The sequence below is a fragment of the Chinchilla lanigera genome, unplaced genomic scaffold (genome assembly GCF_000276665.1).
Source record: "Chinchilla lanigera isolate Chin_1 unplaced genomic scaffold, ChiLan1.0 scaffold00094, whole genome shotgun sequence".
Taxonomy (NCBI): Eukaryota; Metazoa; Chordata; class Mammalia; order Rodentia; family Chinchillidae; genus Chinchilla; species Chinchilla lanigera.
Genome location: NW_004955495.1, coordinates 4784903 through 4791178, shown reverse-complemented (window position 1 = coordinate 4791178; position 6276 = coordinate 4784903). Strand labels below are relative to the sequence as shown.

Below are 6276 nucleotides of genomic sequence, written 5' to 3'. Positions count from 1 at the left end.
TGTGCCACCACACCCAGCTTCCTTACATATTGAGTCACGCAGTATGGCCTCTTTTCTCCTCTTCCTCCCCCTCCCCTTCCCCTCTCTCTCCCCTAACTTGCCCCAGGACAGACATGAACTGCAGATCTTTCTGCCTCAGCCTCTCAGAGACCTGGGATGACAGTATTACACAATTTTTTTTTGTCTTTTTGAGACAGAGTCACTATACAGTTCAGGCTGGCCTCGATCTCACTCTGTAGCCCAGGCTGCCCTTGAAACTCGCAGCAATCCTTCTGCCTCAGCCTCCCAGTACGGGAATTACAGGTGTGTGGCACTGTACCCAGCTTGACAGTACTACACCATTACACAGGGTTGATTTCTGGATTTTATTTTTTTGTTATTTTGAGTCTCACTATACTGTCCAGGCTAGTCTCTAACAAGGGCACCTCCTGCTTCATCCTACTGAGTAGCTAGGATTAAGGGTAGTGCCACTTCCAATAGCTTAAGGGTAGAGGGTTTTTTGTTTTGTTTTTTGAGACAGGGTCTGGCTGTGTATCTCAAACTAGCCTCAGACTTGCAGTGATCCTCCTGCCTCAGCTTCGTGAGTCATGGGTTTACAGGTGTGCACCACCGTGCCCAGGGAGGATAGGGATTTCTGCTAAAGGGACTTGGCAGGAATCTTGCTCAAAGTAGACTCTTCAAGGAGAGGAAAACACAAGGCTAACCTAGTCAGTCAGAGGCCGCAAAGGAGTCTGACTAATGTTTTGGTCAAGACAGTCTTTGTCAGAGGTCAGGGGATGGGACTATCTGGGGCAGATGGAGTAAATATTTTCTATACCTAGGAGATAGCTGAGCAGTGACCTAAAGGAAGCCAGGGAAGGACCCACACAAGTATGTGGAGGAATAGTATTCTAGGCAGAAGGCACAGCCATGCAAAGGCCCTGGGGCAAGACAAAGCCTGGCATGGTGCAGGAGCAGTGAGGAGGCCATGTGAGAGTGAGGAGTAGAGTGAGGCAGAGGAAGGAGGGGCAGAGAGGGAGCAGGGCAGGCGGGAAGGGGATGGGCAGGTCGTGCCTGGCCCTGTGGGCTGCAAGGGGACCTGGGCTTTGGCCCCAGGGAGGTGGGAGCCATGGAGGGCTAAGGGCAGAGGAGGGACCACCGGACTTGGTGCTCACGTCTCACCCTGGTGGCCACTGCAGGGAGGACAGGCTGTGGAGAAGGAGCGTGCAAGGTAGGAACCAACTTTAAAAAGTGACAGATCCCCCAGCTCCCAGTTCACGGGGACAGCAGGAACCCCATGTGTGAGCAACAGTCATCGGGTCCTTTGCACGGCCGCAGGGGACTCTGCAGACCTGGGCAACCAATGCCAACCCCTGTTCACTCCACTGCCTGTGGCTGGAGTACCCTCAAGAGTGCTTGGTTTCTTGAGACTGCTGTGGCAGCGCACGGCTGTGATCCAAGCACTCAGGAGGCTGAGGCACAACTGTCACAAGTTCAAGGCCAGCCTGGACTACACAGTGAGTTCAAGACCTGCTTGAATTACATAGCGAGACCTGTCTCAAAAAACCAAAAGCAAAGCTGGGAGTGGTGGCACACGCCTGTAATCCCAGCATGGGAAGGCTGAGGCAGGAGGATCATTGGGAGTTCAAGACCAGCCTGGGCTACAAAGTGAGCCAAGGCCAGCCTGAACTGCATAGCGAGACCCTGCCTCAAAAAGACAAAAAAAAAAAAAAAAAAGAAGAGGAAAAAGAGGAGGAAGAAGAAGAAGAGGAAGAGGAGGAGGGAGGGGAGGAGAGGGGAAGAAGAGGAGGGGGAGGAGGAAGAAGAGGAGGGGGAGGAGAAAAACACTGGGACATGCTAAATTGCCCAAGTTGGGCTTGAACTTGTGATCCTTGGGCCTCAGCCTCTCAGAGTGCTGAGATGACAGGTGTGCACCATGGCGCCTGGGTGAGCCTCCCTCCTTTCTTCATGGCTGAGTGCTATATGTCCCAGTATGGATGGGCCATGCTGTACACAACCATTCACCTGCTGAGGGACTCATTTCCACTCTTTGACTGTCATGGCTAATGTTGCTATGGACACAAGTGTGTAAGTATCTGGGTCCACGTTCTCACTTCCTCGTATACATATATCCAGGAGTGGAATTACTGGGTTGATAGTGTTTCCTATGTTATATATATTTTTAGGAAGCAATACACACCTGGAATAATTACTGTCTGAGATAAAGTCTCAAGTGTGGTGACGTGAGTTGATAGAGAAAGTCTCAGCTACTTTGGGGAGGCTGAGGCAGGAGAATTGTTTGAGCCCAGGAATTCAGCCTGGGCAATATAAAAAAATTGTCTTGGGCTGGGGATAGGGCTCAGAGGCACAAGTGCCTGCCTGGCAAGCTCAAGGTCCTGAGTTGATTCCCAGTACCAACAAAACACACATACACTAAAGAAAGATTGACTTTTCTTGTTCGTTTTTTAAAAAATTTTACTTATTTATTTTTGTCTTTTTGAGACAGGGTCTCACTATGCAGTTCAGGCTGGTCTTGAGCTTACTTTGTAGCCCAGACTGGTCTTGAACTTGGAACGATCCTCCTGCCTCAGCCTCCCAAGTGCTGGGATTACAGATGTGCGCCACCACGCCCGGCATTAAAACTGTCTCTTAAAAACAAAGTAAAACAAAACACAATTCCCAGCTGATACTGCATAAACCCCACAAAGTTGCAAAGAGCCAACATTCGTCCGTCTTTTGCTCCTCCCTCTTTCCCATTTTTTAAATTAACTTTACTGGTACAATTTAGATATATACAATAATCACATTCATCGTAGGGTTTTTTTTTTTTTGTCTTTTCTTCCAGTACCAGGAACCGAACTCACGACCTTGCGCTTGCCAGGCAGGCACTCTGCCGCTGAGCTAAATCCTTAGCCCCAATCATCATATGGGTTTTGTACCTGTACATAATGTACCTTGATTTGTCTTTTTTTTTTCCCTCCTTCCTATTTCTACCTCATCCTCAAGGGCCAACATGGAGTCTCACCAGCTTCACCTCCCACTAAGGGTTAGAAGGAAACAAGAAGAGAGGAAGGGCGGGTATGTACTTATAACTTGTCCCATTGGCCAGAATTTAGTCATGTGACCACATAGCTACAAGGAATGCTGGTAAATGTAGTTTTTAATGGAAGAGGCCATGTGCTTTCTAAAATGGGGCGTTTGATAACTAAAGATAACGCAGAAAACGAGTGTTGGGGGGCGATTAATCATTTTTGCCACTGCATGAAACTGTTGGGGCTCTGAGATACTTGCCTTCATGCAAGATTTGCAATTCAGATTTTTTTTTTTTTTTTTTTTTTTTGTCTTTTTGAGACAGGGTCTTGCTATGCAGTTCAGGCTGGCCTTGAGATCACTTTGTAGCCCACACTGGTCTCCAACTTGCCGGGATCCTCCTGCCTCAGCCTCCCAGAATGCTGGGATTACAGGAGGCGTGCACCACCATGCCCAGCGGCAATTCAGATTTTAACTCACCAAAACATCCTGGGAAATACATAAAAATACTCCCGTTCTCCCCAGCCCCCATGGAGACTGTAAACAGGATCTCATGTATTTAAATATTATTTTATTATTATTGTTTTGAGACAGGGTCTCATTATATAGCCCAGGCTAGTCTTGAACTCACAGTGACACCCCTGCCTCAGCCTCCCAAGTGCTGGGCTGACAGGTGTGTGCCACTATGCCCCATTTAAATTTTATTTTCATATTGTGTAGTACTGAGTTAATCTGGGGCCTTCACATGGAGCTACTTCCCCACACTTTATTTTTAATCTTTATTTATTTATTTTTGTTTTTTGAGACAGGGTCTCGCTTTGTAGTGTAGGGTTAGCCTTGAACTCACCGTGTAGCCCAGGCTGACCTTGAATTTATGGGGCTTCTTCTGCCTTAGCCTCCTGAGTGCTGGAATTACAGGCTTCTACGACCACACCTGGCTATTTATTTATTTTCAGACAGGGTGTCACTATGTTGATAACTTGCCCAGGCTGGCCTTAAATTTGAGATCCTCTTGCCTCAGCCTCCCAAGTAGCTGGGGTTATTGGTTACTGACATGCACACAGGCAACACTCCAGACCCAAATGCAGGCTTTTTTTTTTTTTTTTTTTGTCCTTTTGAGACAGGGTCTCGCTATGTAGTTCAGGCTGGCCTTGAGCTTACTTTATAGCCAACGCTGTCTCAAACTCACGACCTTCCTGCCTCAGCCTCCCAAGTGCTGGGATTACAGGCCTGCGCCACCACGCCAGGCCTAAATGCAGGCTTTCTATATCCCACATTTTTTAGGTGGGTGTGGTGGTACACACCTGCAATACCAGCAGTGAGAAGGCTGAGGCAGGAGGATCACCATGAGTCATTTTTGTTTTGTTCTGATTTTGCTGCTGGGAATCAACTCAGGACCTCACACTTGCCAGGCAGGCATTGCGCCACTGAGCTAAATCCAGGGCCCAGGATCACCATGAGTTTGAGGCCAACCTAGACTGCCTAGCAAGACACTGTCTCAAAACAAATCTCACTTTTTTCACTTGATCTTAGCCAAAAGGCTGAGAAGAGATAAATCCCACTTTTTTTGGGGGGGGGGGCTGGAATTCTTCTGTACAGGAACTTCTACTTATCACCAGGGCTATTTGATCCCGTAGACTGTCTGGGTACAGGAGCAAAGCTGAACAAATGCTTAATTCTTTCCCTTGAAAAGCCTGCTTTGAGAAATAAGAGGTGGGTGCCCTAGTTACCTCCAAAGTAGTCTGCAGTGCTTCTCTCCTGTCAGGCATCATTCTGAGCTTGTGGGTTCTTGTACACGCAATGTTTGATTGCGATCCTTTCACCATTCTTTTTTTGTTTTTTTTTTTGTTTTGTTTTGTCTTTTGAGACAGGGTCTCACTATGCAGTTCAGGCTGGCCCTGAGCTCACTTTGTGGCCCAGGCTGTTCTCAAACTCACAACGACCCTCCTGCCTCAGCCTCCCAAGTGCTGGGATTACAGGTGTGCACCACCATGCCTGGCTCTTTCACCATTCTTTGAAATCTAAGCTCCTCTATTTTTTCACTTATTTCATTGAGTCTAACAGTGTCACCCAGTCCAGTCTGATGGTTCACACTTGTCATCCCAGCATTTGGGAGGCTGAGGCAGGAAGATCCATAAATGTGAGACTAGCCTGGCCTACATAGTGAATTCAAGGCCAGCCTGAAAAAGAAACTTACCCAATTTTTTTTTTTGGTCCTTTTGAGACAAGGTTTTGCTATGCAGCTCAGGATGGCCTGGAACTCACAGCTATCCTCCTGCCTCAACCTCCCAAGTGCTGGGATTACAGGGCATGCATCACTATGCCCAACTATTACCATGGTTTTATGTACAGTGTTAGTAAGAAAGAAGGCCAGAACGGTGGTCGATGAATGTAATCCAGATACTTGGAGGCTGAGGCAGGAGAGCGCCAACTACAAGGCCAGCCTAGGCAACTTACTAAGACCCTGTCTCAAAGTAAAATAAAGTAAGGACTGGGGATTTAGCGTAATAGTAGCTCATGCCCAAGCTCTTGGGTTCAATACCAGTACCACAGAAGAAAAAAAATATATACAGTTAGTTGTCCTTATCTATAGAGACTATCAAATGTAAGTACATTTTTAAAAACTACAGGGTAGGGCAGGAGATATAGCTCAGCAGCATAAGCGCCTAGCTGGCAAGCGCAAGGTCCTCAGTTCAATTTCCGGTAACAAAAAAGAAAACAAAAAAGAAAACAAAAACAACTCCAGGGCTGGGGAGTGTGGCTCAGTGGCAGAGTGCTTGCCTACCATGTTGAAGGCTCTAGGTTCAAACTCTAGCACCACTTAAAAACAAAAACAAAAAACAACTCCATCTGGGGCAGGAGGTGTAGCTCAGCAGTAGACCAAGTGCTGTTCGAGGACCTGGGCATCAAAATAACAAAAATTTCCTCTGTATTGTACAGTACAGACTTCTTCCTTGCCATGTTCTTTATAGCCTAACAATTACTTAATGCAACACTTTATTAGAAACCATAAGTCACCTAGAGGTTTTTTGTGTGTTTGCTTTTTTTTTTTTTTTTGAGACAATGTCTTTCTATGGAAAGACTGTTCACAGCAGTCTTCCTGCTTCACCTTCCCTGGTGCTCGGAAGACAGAAGTGCGCGCCACCATGCCCATCTGCAAAAAAACAGTGGTCGAGGGGCTGGGGATTTAGCTCAGCGGCACAACAACTGCCCCGCAAGCGCAAGGTCGTGAGTTTGATTTCCGGTACCGGAAAAAAACTCAAAAAC

General features: G+C 47.1%; 1 protein-coding gene across 2 annotated transcripts in view; it reads left to right on the top strand.

Annotated features, from left to right (window-relative positions):
* Pias4 (protein inhibitor of activated STAT, 4) overlaps positions 1–6276 on the top strand; it is a 30847-nt gene that overhangs the window by 244 nt on the left and 24327 nt on the right. The gene's annotated exons all lie outside the window — the stretch shown is intronic.